At 32.2% G+C, this 17492-nt stretch overlaps 1 protein-coding gene across 2 annotated transcripts in view; it reads right to left on the bottom strand.

Moving 5' to 3' along the window:
• The window catches only part of LOC134608233 (CD5 antigen-like), a 515634-nt gene that overhangs the window by 436031 nt on the left and 62111 nt on the right, over nt 1–17492 (bottom strand). The gene's annotated exons all lie outside the window — the stretch shown is intronic.

Here is a 17492-nt window from a genome sequence, read left to right as displayed (position 1 = left end):
AGATATTAGAACGTTGTTATAGATTGATATAAACTGAGACGTTACAATGTTAATACAGACTGATTGGAAGTAGAGATATTAGAACGTTGTTATAGATTGATATAAACTGAGTCGTTACAATGTTGATACAGACTGATTGGAAGTAGAGATATTAGAACGTCATTATAGATTGATATAAACTGAGTCGTTACAACGTTGATACAGACTGATTGGAAGTGGAGATATTAGAACGTTGTTATAGATTGATATAAACTGAGACGTTACAACGTTGATACAGACTGATTGGAAGTAGAGATATTAGAACGTTGTTATAGATTGATATAAACTGAGTCGCTACAATGTTAATACAGACTGATTGGAAGTAGAGATATTAGAACGTTGTTATAGATTGATATAAACTGAGTCGTTACAACGTTGATACAGACTGATTGGAAGTGGAGATATTAGAACGTTGTTATAGATTGATATAAACTGAGTCGTTACAACGTTGATACAGACTGATTGGAAGTAGAGATATTAGAACGTTATTATAGATTGATATAAACTGAGACGTTACAACGTTGATACAAACTGATTGGAAGTGGAGATATTAGAACGTTGTTATAGATTGATATAAACTGAGTCGTTACAACGTTGATACAGACTGATTGGAAGTAGAGATATTAGAACGTTATTATAGATTGATATAAACTGAGTCGTTACAATGTTAATACAGACTGATTGGAAGTAGAGATATTAGAACGTTGTTATAGATTGATATAAACTGAGTCGTTACAACGTTGATACAGACTGATTGGAAGTAGAAATGTTAGAACGTTGTTATAGATTGATATAAACTGAGTCGTTACAACGTTGATACAGACTGATTGGAAGTAGAGATATTAGAACGTTATTATAGATTGATATAAACTGAGTCGTTACAACATTGATACAGACTGATTGGAAGTGGAGATATTAGAACGTTGTTATAGATTGATATAAACTGAGACGTTACAACGTTGATACAGACTGATTGGAAGTAGAGATATTAGAACGTTGTTATAGATTGATATAAACTGAGACGTTACAACGTTGATACAGACTGATTGGAAGTAGAGATATTAGAACGTTGTTATAGATTGATTTAAACTGAGTCGTTACAACGTTGATACAGACTGATTGGAAGTAGAGATATTAGAACGTTATTATAGATTGATATAAACTGAGACGTTACAACGTTGATACAGACTGATTGGAAGTAGAGATATTAGAACGTTGTTATAGATTGATATAAACTGAGTCGCTACAATGTTAATACAGACTGATTGGAAGTAGAGATATTAGAACGTTGTTATAGATTGATATAAACTGAGTCGTTACAACGTTGATACAGACTGATTGGAAGTGGAGATATTAGAACGTTGTTATAGATTGATATAAACTGAGTCGTTACAACGTTGATACAGACTGATTGGAAGTAGAGATATTAGAACGTTGTTATAGATTGATATAAACTGAGTCGTTACAACGTTGATACAGACTGATTGGAAGTAGAAATGTTAGAACGTTGTTATAGATTGATATAAACTGAGTCGTTACAACGTTGATACAGACTGATTGGAAGTAGAGATATTAGAACGTTATTATAGATTGATATAAACTGAGTCGTTACAACATTGATACAGACTGATTGGAAGTGGAGATATTAGAACGTTGTTATAGATTGATATAAACTGAGACGTTACAACGTTGATACAGACTGATTGGAAGTAGAGATATTAGAACGTTGTTATAGATTGATATAAACTGAGACGTTACAACGTTGATACAGACTGATTGGAAGTAGAGATATTAGAACGTTGTTATAGATTGATATAAACTGAGTCGTTACAACGTTGATACAGACTGATTGGAAGTAGAGATATTAGAACGTTGTTATAGATTGATATAAACTGAGTCATTACAACGTTGATACAGACTGATTGGAAGTAGAGATATTAGAACGTTGTTATAGATTGATATAAACTGAGACGTTACAACGTTGATACAGACTGATTGGAAGTAGAGATATTAGAACGTTGTTATAGATTGATATAAACTGAGACGTTACAACGTTGATACAGACTGATTGGAAGTAGAGATATTAGAACGTTGTTATAGATTGATATAAACTGAGTCATTACAAAGTTGATACAGACTGATTGGAAGTAGAGATATTAGACTGTTGTTATAGATTGATATAAACTGAGTCGTTACAACGTTGATACAGACTGATTTGAAGTAGAGATATTAGAACGTTATTATAGATTGATATAAACTGAGACGTTACAATGTTGATACAGACTGATTGGAAGTAGAGATATTAGAACGTTGTAATAGATTTATATAAACTGAGTCGTTACAATGTTGATACAGACTGATTGGAAGTAGAGATATTAGAACGTTGTTATAGATTGATATAAACTGAGTCGTTACAATGTTGATACAGACTGATTGGAAGTGGAGATATTAGAACGTTGTTATAGATTGATATAAACTGAGTCGTTACAATGTTGATACAGACTGATTGGAAGTGGAGATATTAGAACGTTGTTATAGATTGATATAAACTGAGTCGTTACAACGTTGATACAGACTGATTGGAAGTAGAGATATTAGACTGTTGTTATAGATTGATATAAACTGAGTCGTTACAACGTTGATACAGACTGATTAGAAGTAGAGATATTAGAACGTTATTATAGATTGATATAAACTGAGATGTTACAATGTTGATACAGACTGATTGGAAGTAGAGATATTAGAACGTTGTTATAGATTGATATAAACTGAGACGTTACAACGTTGATACAGACTGATTGGAAGTAGAGATATTAGAACGTTGTTATAGATTGATATAAACTGAGACGTTACAACGTTGATACAGACTGATTGGAAGTAGAGATATTAGAACGTTGTTATAGATTGATTTAAACTGAGTCGTTACAACGTTGATACAGACTGATTGGAAGTAGAGATATTAGAACGTTGTTATAGATTGATATAAACTGAGTCATTACAACGTTGATACAGACTGATTGGAAGTAGAGATATTAGAACGTTGTTATAGATTGATATAAACTGAGACGTTACAATGTTGATGCAGACTGATTGGAAGTGGAGATATTAGAACGTTGTTATAGATTGATATAAACTGAGTCGTTACAACGTTGATACAGACTGATTGGAAGTAGAGATATTAGACTGTTGTTATATATTGATATAAACTGAGTCGTTTCAACGTTGATACAGACTGATTGGAAGTGGAGATATTAGAACGTTGTTATAGATTGATTTAAACTGAGTCGTTACAACGTTGATACAGACTGATTGGAAGTAGAGATATTAGAACGTTGTTATAGATTGATATAAACTGAAACGTTACAATGTTAATACAGACTGATTGGAAGTAGAGATATTAGAACGTTGTTATAGATTGATATAAACTGAGTCGTTACAATGTTGATACAGACTGATTGGAAGTAGAGATATTAGAACGTTATTATAGATTGATATAAACTGAGTCGTTACAAGTTGATACAAACTGATTGGAAGTAGAGATATTAGAACGTTATTATAGATTGATATAAACTGAGTCGTTACAATGTTAATACAGACTGATTGGAAGTAGAGATATTAGAACGTTGTTATAGATTGATATAAACTGAGTCGTTACAACGTTGATACAGACTGATTGGAAGTGGAGATATTAGAACGTTGTTATAGATTGATATAAACTGAGACGTTACAACGTTGATACAGACTGATTGGAAGTAGAGATATTAGAACGTTGTTATAGATTGATATAAACTGAGACGTTACAACGTTGATACAGACTGATTGGAAGTAGAGATATTAGAACGTTGTTATAGATTGATATAAACTGAGTCGTTACAACGTTGATACAGACTGATTGGAAGTAGAGATATTAGAACGTTGTTATAGATTGATATAAACTGAGTCATTACAACGTTGATACAGACTGATTGGAAGTAGAGATATTAGAACGTTGTTATAGATTGATATAAACTGAGTCGTGACAATGTTGATACAGACTGATTGGAAGTGGAGATATTAGAACGTTGTTATAGATTGATATAAACTGAGTCGTTACAACGTTGATACAGACTGATTGGAAGTGGAGATATTAGAACGTTATTATAGATTGATATAAACTGAGTCGTTACAATGTTAATACAGACTGATTGGAAGTAGAAATGTTAGAACGTTATTATAGCTTAATATAAACTGAGTCGTTACAATGTTGATACAGACTGATTGGAAGTAGAAATGTTAGAACGTTGTTATAGATTGATATAAACTGAGTCGTTACAACGTTGATACAGACTGATTGGAAGTAGAAATGTTAGAACGTTGTTATAGATTGATATAAACTGAGACGTTACAACGTTGATACAGACTGATTGGAAGTAGAAATGTTAGAACGTTGTTATAGATTGATATCAACTGAGTCGTTACAACGTTGATACAGACCCATTGGAAGTGGAGATATTAGAACGTTGTTATAGATTGATATCAACTGAGTCGTTACAATGTTGATACAGACTGATTGGAAGTAGAGATATTAGAACGTTGTTATAGATTGATATAAACTGAGACGTTACAACGTTGATACAGACTGATTGGAATTAGAAATGTTAGAACGTTGTTATAGATTGATATAAACTGAGTCGTTACAACGTTGATACAGACTGATTGGAAGTGGAGATATTAGAACGTTGTTATAGATTGATATAAACTGAGTCGTTACAACGTTGATACAGACTGATTGGAAGTAGAGATATTAGAACGTTATTATAGATTGATATAAACTGAGTCGTTACAACGTTGATACAGACTGATTGGAAGTGGAGATATTAGAACGTTGTTATAGATTGATATAAACTGAGACGTTACAACGTTGATACAGACTGATTGGAAGTAGAGATATTAGAACGTTGTTATAGATTGATATAAACTGAGACGTTACAACGTTGATACAGACTGATTGGAAGTAGAGATATTAGAACGTTGTTATAGATTGATATAAACTGAGTCATTACAACGTTGATACAGACTGATTGGAAGTAGAGATATTAGAACGTTGTTATAGATTGACATAAACTGAGACGTTACAATGTTGATACAGACTGATTGGAAGTGGATATATTAGAACGTTGTTATAGATTGATATAAACTGAGTCGTTACAACGTTGATACAGACTGATTGGAAGTAGAGATATTAGACTGTTGTTATAGATTGATATAAACTGAGTCGTTTCAACGTTGATACAGACTGATTGGAAGTGGAGATATTAGAACGTTGTTATAGATTGATTTAAACTGAGTCGTTACAACGTTGATACAGACTGATTGGAAGTAGAGATATTAGAACGTTGTTATAGATTGATATAAACTGAGACGTTACAATGTTAATACAGACTGATTGGAAGTAGAGATATTAGAACGTTGTTATAGATTGATATAAACTGAGTCGTTACAATGTTGATACAGACTGATTGGAAGTAGAGATATTAGAACGTTATTATAGATTGATATAAACTGAGTCGTTACAACGTTGATACAGACTGATTGGAAGTGGAGATATTAGAACGTTGTTATAGATTGATTTAAACTGAGTCGTTACAACGTTGATACAGACTGATTGGAAGTAGAGATATTAGAACGTTATTATAGATTGATATAAACTGAGACGTTACAACGTTGATACAGACTGATTGGAAGTAGAGATATTAGAACGTTGTTATAGATTGATATAAACTGAGTCGCTACAATGTTAATACAGACTGATTGGAAGTAGAGATATTAGAACGTTGTTATAGATTGATATAAACTGAGTCGTTACAACGTTGATACAGACTGATTGGAAGTGGAGATATTAGAACGTTGTTATAGATTGATATAAACTGAGTCGTTACAACGTTGATACAGACTGATTGGAAGTAGAGATATTAGAACGTTATTATAGATTGATATAAACTGAGACGTTACAACGTTGATACAGACTGATTGGAAGTGGAGATATTAGAACGTTGTTATAGATTGATATAAACTGAGTCGTTACAATGTTAATACAGACTGATTGGAAGTAGAGATATTAGAACGTTGTTATAGATTGATATAAACTGAGTCGTTACAACGTTGATACAGACTGATTGGAAGTAGAAATGTTAGAACGTTGTTATAGATTGATATAAACTGAGTCGTTACAACGTTGATACAGACTGATTGGAAGTAGAGATATTAGAACGTTATTATAGATTGATATAAACTGAGTCGTTACAACATTGATACAGACTGATTGGAAGTGGAGATATTAGAACGTTGTTATAGATTGATATAAACTGAGACGTTACAACGTTGATACAGACTGATTGGAAGTAGAGATATTAGAACGTTGTTATAGATTGATATAAACTGAGTCGCTACAATGTTAATACAGACTGATTGGAAGTAGAGATATTAGAACGTTGTTATAGATTGATATAAACTGAGTCGTTACAACGTTGATACAGACTGATTGGAAGTAGAAATGTTAGAACGTTGTTATAGATTGATATAAACTGAGTCGTTACAACGTTGATACAGACTGATTGGAAGTAGAGATATTAGAACGTTGTTATAGATTGATATAAACTGAGTCGTTACAACGTTGATACAGACTGATTGGAAGTAGAAATGTTAGAACGTTGTTATAGATTGATATAAACTGAGTCGTTACAATGTTAATACAGACTGATTGGAAGTAGAGATATTAGAACGTTGTTATAGATTGATATAAACTGAGACGTTACAATGTTAATACAGACTGATTGGAAGTAGAGATATTAGAACGTTGTTATAGATTGATATAAACTGAGTCGTTACAATGTTGATACAGACTGATTGGAAGTAGAGATATTAGAACGTTATTAAAGATTGATATAAACTGAGTCGTTACAACGTTGATACAGACTGATTGGAAGTGGAGATATTAGAACGTTGTTATAGATTGATATAAACTGAGACGTTACAACGTTGATACAGACTGATTGGAAGTAGAGATATTAGAACGTTGTTATAGATTGATATAAACTGAGTCGCTACAATGTTAATACAGACTGATTGGAAGTAGAGATATTAGAACGTTGTTATAGATTGATATAAACTGAGTCGTTACAACGTTGATACAGACTGATTGGAAGTGGAGATATTAGAACGTTGTTATAGATTGATATAAACTGAGTCGTTACAACGTTGATACAGACTGATTGGAAGTAGAGATATTAGAACGTTATTATAGATTGATATAAACTGAGACGTTACAACGTTGATACAAACTGATTGGAAGTGGAGATATTAGAACGTTGTTATAGATTGATATAAACTGAGTCGTTACAACGTTGATACAGACTGATTGGAAGTAGAGATATTAGAACGTTATTATAGATTGATATAAACTGAGTCGTTACAATGTTAATACAGACTGATTGGAAGTAGAGATATTAGAACGTTGTTATAGATTGATATAAACTGAGTCGTTACAACGTTGATACAGACTGATTGGAAGTAGAAATGTTAGAACGTTGTTATAGATTGATATAAACTGAGTCGTTACAACGTTGATACAGACTGATTGGAAGTAGAGATATTAGAACGTTATTATAGATTGATATAAACTGAGTCGTTACAACATTGATACAGACTGATTGGAAGTGGAGATATTAGAACGTTGTTATAGATTGATATAAACTGAGACGTTACAACGTTGATACAGACTGATTGGAAGTAGAGATATTAGAACGTTGTTATAGATTGATATAAACTGAGACGTTACAACGTTGATACAGACTGATTGGAAGTAGAGATATTAGAACGTTGTTATAGATTGATTTAAACTGAGTCGTTACAACGTTGATACAGACTGATTGGAAGTAGAGATATTAGAACGTTATTATAGATTGATATAAACTGAGACGTTACAACGTTGATACAGACTGATTGGAAGTAGAGATATTAGAACGTTGTTATAGATTGATATAAACTGAGTCGCTACAATGTTAATACAGACTGATTGGAAGTAGAGATATTAGAACGTTGTTATAGATTGATATAAACTGAGTCGTTACAACGTTGATACAGACTGATTGGAAGTGGAGATATTAGAACGTTGTTATAGATTGATATAAACTGAGTCGTTACAACGTTGATACAGACTGATTGGAAGTAGAGATATTAGAACGTTGTTATAGATTGATATAAACTGAGTCGTTACAACGTTGATACAGACTGATTGGAAGTAGAAATGTTAGAACGTTGTTATAGATTGATATAAACTGAGTCGTTACAACGTTGATACAGACTGATTGGAAGTAGAGATATTAGAACGTTATTATAGATTGATATAAACTGAGTCGTTACAACATTGATACAGACTGATTGGAAGTGGAGATATTAGAACGTTGTTATAGATTGATATAAACTGAGACGTTACAACGTTGATACAGACTGATTGGAAGTAGAGATATTAGAACGTTGTTATAGATTGATATAAACTGAGACGTTACAACGTTGATACAGACTGATTGGAAGTAGAGATATTAGAACGTTGTTATAGATTGATATAAACTGAGTCGTTACAACGTTGATACAGACTGATTGGAAGTAGAGATATTAGAACGTTGTTATAGATTGATATAAACTGAGTCATTACAACGTTGATACAGACTGATTGGAAGTAGAGATATTAGAACGTTGTTATAGATTGATATAAACTGAGACGTTACAACGTTGATACAGACTGATTGGAAGTAGAGATATTAGAACGTTGTTATAGATTGATATAAACTGAGACGTTACAACGTTGATACAGACTGATTGGAAGTAGAGATATTAGAACGTTGTTATAGATTGATATAAACTGAGTCATTACAAAGTTGATACAGACTGATTGGAAGTAGAGATATTAGACTGTTGTTATAGATTGATATAAACTGAGTCGTTACAACGTTGATACAGACTGATTTGAAGTAGAGATATTAGAACGTTATTATAGATTGATATAAACTGAGACGTTACAATGTTGATACAGACTGATTGGAAGTAGAGATATTAGAACGTTGTAATAGATTTATATAAACTGAGTCGTTACAATGTTGATACAGACTGATTGGAAGTAGAGATATTAGAACGTTGTTATAGATTGATATAAACTGAGTCGTTACAATGTTGATACAGACTGATTGGAAGTGGAGATATTAGAACGTTGTTATAGATTGATATAAACTGAGTCGTTACAATGTTGATACAGACTGATTGGAAGTGGAGATATTAGAACGTTGTTATAGATTGATATAAACTGAGTCGTTACAACGTTGATACAGACTGATTGGAAGTAGAGATATTAGACTGTTGTTATAGATTGATATAAACTGAGTCGTTACAACGTTGATACAGACTGATTAGAAGTAGAGATATTAGAACGTTATTATAGATTGATATAAACTGAGATGTTACAATGTTGATACAGACTGATTGGAAGTAGAGATATTAGAACGTTGTTATAGATTGATATAAACTGAGACGTTACAACGTTGATACAGACTGATTGGAAGTAGAGATATTAGAACGTTGTTATAGATTGATATAAACTGAGACGTTACAACGTTGATACAGACTGATTGGAAGTAGAGATATTAGAACGTTGTTATAGATTGATTTAAACTGAGTCGTTACAACGTTGATACAGACTGATTGGAAGTAGAGATATTAGAACGTTGTTATAGATTGATATAAACTGAGTCATTACAACGTTGATACAGACTGATTGGAAGTAGAGATATTAGAACGTTGTTATAGATTGATATAAACTGAGACGTTACAATGTTGATGCAGACTGATTGGAAGTGGAGATATTAGAACGTTGTTATAGATTGATATAAACTGAGTCGTTACAACGTTGATACAGACTGATTGGAAGTAGAGATATTAGACTGTTGTTATATATTGATATAAACTGAGTCGTTTCAACGTTGATACAGACTGATTGGAAGTGGAGATATTAGAACGTTGTTATAGATTGATTTAAACTGAGTCGTTACAACGTTGATACAGACTGATTGGAAGTAGAGATATTAGAACGTTGTTATAGATTGATATAAACTGAAACGTTACAATGTTAATACAGACTGATTGGAAGTAGAGATATTAGAACGTTGTTATAGATTGATATAAACTGAGTCGTTACAATGTTGATACAGACTGATTGGAAGTAGAGATATTAGAACGTTATTATAGATTGATATAAACTGAGTCGTTACAAGTTGATACAAACTGATTGGAAGTAGAGATATTAGAACGTTATTATAGATTGATATAAACTGAGTCGTTACAATGTTAATACAGACTGATTGGAAGTAGAGATATTAGAACGTTATTATAGATTGATATAAACTGAGTCGTTACAACGTTGATACAGACTGATTGGAAGTGGAGATATTAGAACGTTGTTATAGATTGATATAAACTGAGACGTTACAACGTTGATACAGACTGATTGGAAGTAGAGATATTAGAACGTTGTTATAGATTGATATAAACTGAGACGTTACAACGTTGATACAGACTGATTGGAAGTAGAGATATTAGAACGTTGTTATAGATTGATATAAACTGAGTCGTTACAACGTTGATACAGACTGATTGGAAGTAGAGATATTAGAACGTTGTTATAGATTGATATAAACTGAGTCATTACAACGTTGATACAGACTGATTGGAAGTAGAGATATTAGAACGTTGTTATAGATTGATATAAACTGAGTCGTGACAATGTTGATACAGACTGATTGGAAGTGGAGATATTAGAACGTTGTTATAGATTGATATAAACTGAGTCGTTACAACGTTGATACAGACTGATTGGAAGTGGAGATATTAGAACGTTATTATAGATTGATATAAACTGAGTCGTTACAATGTTAATACAGACTGATTGGAAGTAGAAATGTTAGAACGTTATTATAGCTTAATATAAACTGAGTCGTTACAATGTTGATACAGACTGATTGGAAGTAGAAATGTTAGAACGTTGTTATAGATTGATATAAACTGAGTCGTTACAACGTTGATACAGACTGATTGGAAGTAGAAATGTTAGAACGTTGTTATAGATTGATATAAACTGAGACGTTACAACGTTGATACAGACTGATTGGAAGTAGAAATGTTAGAACGTTGTTATAGATTGATATCAACTGAGTCGTTACAACGTTGATACAGACCCATTGGAAGTGGAGATATTAGAACGTTGTTATAGATTGATATCAACTGAGTCGTTACAATGTTGATACAGACTGATTGGAAGTAGAGATATTAGAACGTTGTTATAGATTGATATAAACTGAGACGTTACAACGTTGATACAGACTGATTGGAATTAGAAATGTTAGAACGTTGTTATAGATTGATATAAACTGAGTCATTACAACGTTGATACAGACTGATTGGAAGTGGAGATATTAGAACGTTGTTATAGATTGATATAAACTGAGTCGTTACAACGTTGATACAGACTGATTGGAAGTAGAGATATTAGAACGTTATTATAGATTGATATAAACTGAGTCGTTACAACGTTGATACAGACTGATTGGAAGTGGAGATATTAGAACGTTGTTATAGATTGATATAAACTGAGACGTTACAACGTTGATACAGACTGATTGGAAGTAGAGATATTAGAACGTTGTTATAGATTGATATAAACTGAGACGTTACAACGTTGATACAGACTGATTGGAAGTAGAGATATTAGAACGTTGTTATAGATTGATATAAACTGAGTCATTACAACGTTGATACAGACTGATTGGAAGTAGAGATATTAGAACGTTGTTATAGATTGACATAAACTGAGACGTTACAATGTTGATACAGACTGATTGGAAGTGGATATATTAGAACGTTGTTATAGATTGATATAAACTGAGTCGTTACAACGTTGATACAGACTGATTGGAAGTAGAGATATTAGACTGTTGTTATAGATTGATATAAACTGAGTCGTTTAAACGTTGATACAGACTGATTGGAAGTGGAGATATTAGAACGTTGTTATAGATTGATTTAAACTGAGTCGTTACAACGTTGATACAGACTGATTGGAAGTAGAGATATTAGAACGTTGTTATAGATTGATATAAACTGAGACGTTACAATGTTAATACAGACTGATTGGAAGTAGAGATATTAGAACGTTGTTATAGATTGATATAAACTGAGTCGTTACAATGTTGATACAGACTGATTGGAAGTAGAGATATTAGAACGTTATTATAGATTGATATAAACTGAGTCGTTACAACGTTGATACAGACTGATTGGAAGTGGAGATATTAGAACGTTGTTATAGATTGATTTAAACTGAGTCGTTACAACGTTGATACAGACTAATTGGAAGTAGAGATATTAGAACGTTATTATAGATTGATATAAACTGAGACGTTACAACGTTGATACAGACTGATTGGAAGTAGAGATATTAGAACGTTGTTATAGATTGATATAAACTGAGTCGCTACAATGTTAATACAGACTGATTGGAAGTAGAGATATTAGAACGTTGTTATAGATTGATATAAACTGAGTCGTTACAACGTTGATACAGACTGATTGGAAGTGGAGATATTAGAACGTTGTTATAGATTGATATAAACTGAGTCGTTACAACGTTGATACAGACTGATTGGAAGTAGAGATATTAGAACGTTATTATAGATTGATATAAACTGAGACGTTACAACGTTGATACAGACTGATTGGAAGTGGAGATATTAGAACGTTGTTATAGATTGATATAAACTGAGTCGTTACAATGTTAATACAGACTGATTGGAAGTAGAGATATTAGAACGTTGTTATAGATTGATATAAACTGAGTCGTTACAACGTTGATACAGACTGATTGGAAGTAGAAATGTTAGAACGTTGTTATAGATTGATATAAACTGAGTCGTTACAACGTTGATACAGACTGATTGGAAGTAGAGATATTAGAACGTTATTATAGATTGATATAAACTGAGTCGTTACAACATTGATACAGACTGATTGGAAGTGGAGATATTAGAACGTTGTTATAGATTGATATAAACTGAGACGTTACAACGTTGATACAGACTGATTGGAAGTAGAGATATTAGAACGTTGTTATAGATTGATATAAACTGAGTCGCTACAATGTTAATACAGACTGATTGGAAGTAGAGATATTAGAACGTTGTTATAGATTGATATAAACTGAGTCGTTACAACGTTGATACAGACTGATTGGAAGTAGAAATGTTAGAACGTTGTTATAGATTGATATAAACTGAGTCGTTACAACGTTGATACAGACTGATTGGAAGTGGAGATATTAGAACGTTGTTATAGATTGATATAAACTGAGTCGTTACAACGTTGATACAGACTGATTGGAAGTAGAAATGTTAGAACGTTGTTATAGATTGATATAAACTGAGTCGTTACAATGTTAATACAGACTGATTGGAAGTAGAGATATTAGAACGTTGTTATAGATTGATATAAACTGAGACGTTACAATGTTAATACAGACTGATTGGAAGTAGAGATATTAGAACGTTGTTATAGATTGATATAAACTGAGTCGTTACAATGTTGATACAGACTGATTGGAAGTAGAGATATTAGAACGTTATTATAGATTGATATAAACTGAGTCGTTACAACGTTGATACAGACTGATTGGAAGTGGAGATATTAGAACGTTGTTATAGATTGATATAAACTGAGACGTTACAACGTTGATACAGACTGATTGGAAGTAGAGATATTAGAACGTTGTTATAGATTGATATAAACTGAGTCGCTACAATGTTAATACAGACTGATTGGAAGTAGAGATATTAGAACGTTGTTATAGATTGATATAAACTGAGTCGTTACAACGTTGATACAGACTGATTGGAAGTGGAGATATTAGAACGTTGTTATAGATTGATATAAACTGAGTCGTTACAACGTTGATACAGACTGATTGGAAGTAGAGATATTAGAACGTTATTATAGATTGATATAAACTGAGACGTTACAACGTTGATACAAACTGATTGGAAGTGGAGATATTAGAACGTTGTTATAGATTGATATAAACTGAGTCGTTACAACGTTGATACAGACTGATTGGAAGTAGAGATATTAGAACGTTATTATAGATTGATATAAACTGAGTCGTTACAATGTTAATACAGACTGATTGGAAGTAGAGATATTAGAACGTTGTTATAGATTGATATAAACTGAGTCGTTACAACGTTGATACAGACTGATTGGAAGTAGAAATGTTAGAACGTTGTTATAGATTGATATAAACTGAGTCGTTACAACGTTGATACAGACTGATTGGAAGTAGAGATATTAGAACGTTATTATAGATTGATATAAACTGAGTCGTTACAACATTGATACAGACTGATTGGAAGTGGAGATATTAGAACGTTGTTATAGATTGATATAAACTGAGACGTTACAACGTTGATACAGACTGATTGGAAGTAGAGATATTAGAACGTTGTTATAGATTGATATAAACTGAGACGTTACAACGTTGATACAGACTGATTGGAAGTAGAGATATTAGAACGTTGTTATAGATTGATTTAAACTGAGTCGTTACAACGTTGATACAGACTGATTGGAAGTAGAGATATTAGAACGTTATTATAGATTGATATAAACTGAGACGTTACAACGTTGATACAGACTGATTGGAAGTAGAGATATTAGAACGTTGTTATAGATTGATATAAACTGAGTCGCTACAATGTTAATACAGACTGATTGGAAGTAGAGATATTAGAACGTTGTTATAGATTGATATAAACTGAGTCGTTACAACGTTGATACAGACTGATTGGAAGTGGAGATATTAGAACGTTGTTATAGATTGATATAAACTGAGTCGTTACAACGTTGATACAGACTGATTGGAAGTAGAGATATTAGAACGTTGTTATAGATTGATATAAACTGAGTCGTTACAACGTTGATACAGACTGATTGGAAGTAGAAATGTTAGAACGTTGTTATAGATTGATATAAACTGAGTCGTTACAACGTTGATACAGACTGATTGGAAGTAGAGATATTAGAACGTTATTATAGATTGATATAAACTGAGTCGTTACAACATTGATACAGACTGATTGGAAGTGGAGATATTAGAACGTTGTTATAGATTGATATAAACTGAGACGTTACAACGTTGATACAGACTGATTGGAAGTAGAGATATTAGAACGTTGTTATAGATTGATATAAACTGAGACGTTACAACGTTGATACAGACTGATTGGAAGTAGAGATATTAGAACGTTGTTATAGATTGATATAAACTGAGTCGTTACAACGTTGATACAGACTGATTGGAAGTAGAGATATTAGAACGTTGTTATAGATTGATATAAACTGAGTCATTACAACGTTGATACAGACTGATTGGAAGTAGAGATATTAGAACGTTGTTATAGATTGATATAAACTGAGACGTTACAACGTTGATACAGACTGATTGGAAGTAGAGATATTAGAACGTTGTTATAGATTGATATAAACTGAGACGTTACAACGTTGATACAGACTGATTGGAAGTAGAGATATTAGAACGTTGTTATAGATTGATATAAACTGAGTCATTACAAAGTTGATACAGACTGATTGGAAGTAGAGATATTAGACTGTTGTTATAGATTGATATAAACTGAGTCGTTACAACGTTGATACAGACTGATTTGAAGTAGAGATATTAGAACGTTATTATAGATTGATATAAACTGAGACGTTACAATGTTGATACAGACTGATTGGAAGTAGAGATATTAGAACGTTGTAATAGATTTATATAAACTGAGTCGTTACAATGTTGATACAGACTGATTGGAAGTAGAGATATTAGAACGTTGTTATAGATTGATATAAACTGAGTCGTTACAATGTTGATACAGACTGATTGGAAGTGGAGATATTAGAACGTTGTTATAGATTGATATAAACTGAGTCGTTACAATGTTGATACAGACTGATTGGAAGTGGAGATATTAGAACGTTGTTATAGATTGATATAAACTGAGTCGTTACAACGTTGATACAGACTGATTGGAAGTAGAGATATTAGACTGTTGTTATAGATTGATATAAACTGAGTCGTTACAACGTTGATACAGACTGATTAGAAGTAGAGATATTAGAACGTTATTATAGATTGATATAAACTGAGATGTTACAATGTTGATACAGACTGATTGGAAGTAGAGATATTAGAACGTTGTTATAGATTGATATAAACTGAGACGTTACAACGTTGATACAGACTGATTGGAAGTAGAGATATTAGAACGTTGTTATAGATTGATATAAACTGAGACGTTACAACGTTGATACAGACTGATTGGAAGTAGAGATATTAGAACGTTGTTATAGATTGATTTAAACTGAGTCGTTACAACGTTGATACAGACTGATTGGAAGTAGAGATATTAGAACGTTGTTATAGATTGATATAAACTGAGTCATTACAACGTTGATACAGACTGATTGGAAGTAGAGATATTAGAACGTTGTTATAGATTGATATAAACTGAGACGTTACAATGTTGATGCAGACTGATTGGAAGTGGAGATATTAGAACGTTGTTATAGATTGATATAAACTGAGTCGTTACAACGTTGATACAGACTGATTGGAAGTAGAGATATTAGACTGTTGTTATATATTGATATAAACTGAGTCGTTTCAACGTTGATACAGACTGATTGGAAGTGGAGATATTAGAACGTTGTTATAGATTGATTTAAACTGAGTCGTTACAACGTTGATACAGACTGATTGGAAGTAGAGATATTAGAACGTTGTTATAGATTGATATAAACTGAAACGTTACAATGTTAATACAGACTGATTGGAAGTAGAGATATTAGAACGTTGTTATAGATTGATATAAACTGAGTCGTTACAATGTTGATACAGACTGATTGGAAGTAGAGATATTAGAACGTTATTATAGATTGATATAAACTGAGTCGTTACAAGTTGATACAAACTGATTGGAAGTAGAGATATTAGAACGTTATTATAGATTGATATAAACTGAGTCGTTACAATGTTAATACAGACTGATTGGAAGTAGAGATATTAGAACGTTGTTATAGATTGATATAAACTGAGTCGTTACAACGTTGATACAGACTGATTGGAAGTAGAAATGTTAGAACGTTGTTATAGATTGATATAAACGGAGTCGTTACAACGTTGATACAGACTGATTGGAAGTGGAGATATTAGAACGTTGTTATAGATTGATATAAACTGAGTCGTTACAACGTTGATACAGACTGATTGGAAGTAGAGATATTAGAACGTTATTATAGATTGATATAAACTGAGTCGTTACAAC

Source organism: Pelobates fuscus, chromosome 4 (assembly GCF_036172605.1).
Source record: "Pelobates fuscus isolate aPelFus1 chromosome 4, aPelFus1.pri, whole genome shotgun sequence".
Classification (NCBI taxonomy): Eukaryota; Metazoa; Chordata; class Amphibia; order Anura; family Pelobatidae; genus Pelobates; species Pelobates fuscus.
The sequence above is the reverse complement of the archived record's forward strand: the minus strand, read 5'-3'. Positions and strand labels throughout refer to the sequence as shown.